The sequence below is a fragment of the Orycteropus afer genome, unplaced genomic scaffold, assembly GCF_000298275.1.
Source record: "Orycteropus afer afer isolate SDZICR_OR568_19922 unplaced genomic scaffold, OryAfe1.0 scaffold00011, whole genome shotgun sequence".
Classification (NCBI taxonomy): domain Eukaryota; kingdom Metazoa; phylum Chordata; class Mammalia; order Tubulidentata; family Orycteropodidae; genus Orycteropus; species Orycteropus afer.
The window spans coordinates 35,220-37,459 of record NW_006921598.1 but is presented as its reverse complement, the minus strand read 5'-3'; positions in this window follow the sequence as shown (position 1 = coordinate 37,459).

Here is a 2,240-nt window from a genome sequence, read left to right as displayed (position 1 = left end):
GGCTTCTCCTTATATACAGGAAGCAGACCATATCCCAAAGGCAGCTACTCAGCTGCTTGTGGTAGATCCCACCATGGAGTTTATTGCCAGTCTCATCATGGGGAATAACTACCACCAGCTGTCCAGCCACTCAACTAGGCCCAGCCAAGTTAACAAACAAATTTAACTACCACACTAGGTCCAATCAGCATCATGTCATCAATATAATGGACCAGTGTGATATCTTGTGGAAGGGAAAGGTAACTAAGATCCCTATGGACTAAATTATGACATAGTGCTGGGGAGTTGATATACCCTCAAGGAAGCACTGTGAAAGTATATTGTTGGTCTTGCCAGCTGAAAGCAAACTTCTTCTGATGGTCCTTTGAAATTGGTATTGAGAAAAAGGCATTGGCCAGATCAATAGTGGCATACCATGTACCAGGAGATGTACTAATTTGCTCAAACAATGAGACCACATCAGGAACAGTAGCTGTAATTAGAGTCACCACTTGATTAAGTTTACAATAATCTACTGTCATTCTCAAAGATCCATCTGTTTTTTGCACAGGCCAAATAGGCTAATTAAATAGGGATGTGGTAGGAATCACCACCCTGCATCCTTCAAGTCCTTGATGGTGGCAGTAATCTCTGCAACCCCTCCAGGGATGTGGTATTACTTTTGGTTTACTATTTTTGCAGGTAGAGGCAGTTCTAATGGCTTCCACTTGGCTTTTCCTACTATAATAGCCCTTACTCCACATGTCAGGGACCCAATGTGGGAATTCTGTCAATTGCTCAGTACATCTATTTCAATTATGCATTCTGGAACTGGGGAATCACTATAGGATGGGTTTGGGGAACCACTGGACCCACTGAGAGATGCACTTTACCTAAGACTCCATCAATAACTTGACCTCCATATGCCCCCCATTCTGACTGGTGGACCGCAATGATACTTTGGGTCTCCTGGAATTAGCATCAGTTCAGAACCAGTGTCCAGTAATCTCCAAAATATCTGATTATTTCTTTTTCCCCAATAAGCAGTCACTCTCACAAAAGGCCTCAGATGCCTTTGGGGAGGGCTGGGAGAAAGATTGACATCATAAAATTTTAGCAATGTAGTAGGGTCTTTCCTTAAAAGGACCTGGCCTCCCCTTCATTCAAGGTGTTGTGGGTCTGTAAACTGACTCAAGTCTGGGAATTGATTGAGAGGCTGTTAACTCTGTTTTCTGGCAATTCAATCTAGGCTGTTGTTCATGTGACCTAAAATTCTTCTGTCTATACAGATCAAGTAAATATTTAATAGGTTTGCCAAGTGTTTCACTCCAAGGAATGTCATGCCTAAGTAGCCAATGGCATAATTCCACACAAGTCAGAGTATTCTGATTACTGTTCTGACTCTGCTGTCTAGTATGATAACCAAGCCCACCTTGCCATTGTCAATTAACTGCTGCCACTTGGGCCCTACAACCACAGTAGTCAGACGCAGGGACCCAGGGAAGGGTGGTACGAGAGGTTTCCAACAGGGAGGCAAACTTGTCTGCCATTTTGTCCTACCGTGGTGACGTGTTGATGTGAGTTTTGAGGCTGAGCCACTGGTGTTTCTAACCCAGCGGGATGCACATGATGCACTGGCATCAGCCCAGCTTACAGACTGAGACAGACTAGGAAGAAGGAAGAGGCTGTCCACTTCTCAAAGAATTGTCCAGGGAAAACCTTATGAATAGCAAGGAAACACTGTTTGATACATTACTGCACAACTTTATGAATAGTCCAGTTAGGTTAGAAGGCTCTCAAAATAGGACTGGGAAAGAACTGCATCATCTGAGTAAACCCAGCCTTACTCATATGGATAAGGTAAAGCTTCTGAGACCTCCATTTGCTGATGTGGCACCACTCAAATTGAAGAGAAACAGTGCAGACATCCATTTATCATTGGAACATGGAATATATGAAGTATGAATGTAGGAAAATTGGAAGTTGTCAAAAATGAAATGGAACGCATAAAGATTGATATCCTCGGCATTAGTGAGCTGAAATGGACTGGTTTTGGCCATTTTGAATCAGACAACCATGTGATCCACTACTCCGGGAATGACAGTTTGAAGAGGAATGTGTGGCATTTATCATCACAAAGGATGTTTTAAGATCTGTCCTGAAGTACAATGCTGTCAGTGATAGGTTCATATCCATACTCCTACAAGGAAGACCCATTAATATGACAATTATTCAAATTTATTCCCCAACTACTAATACCA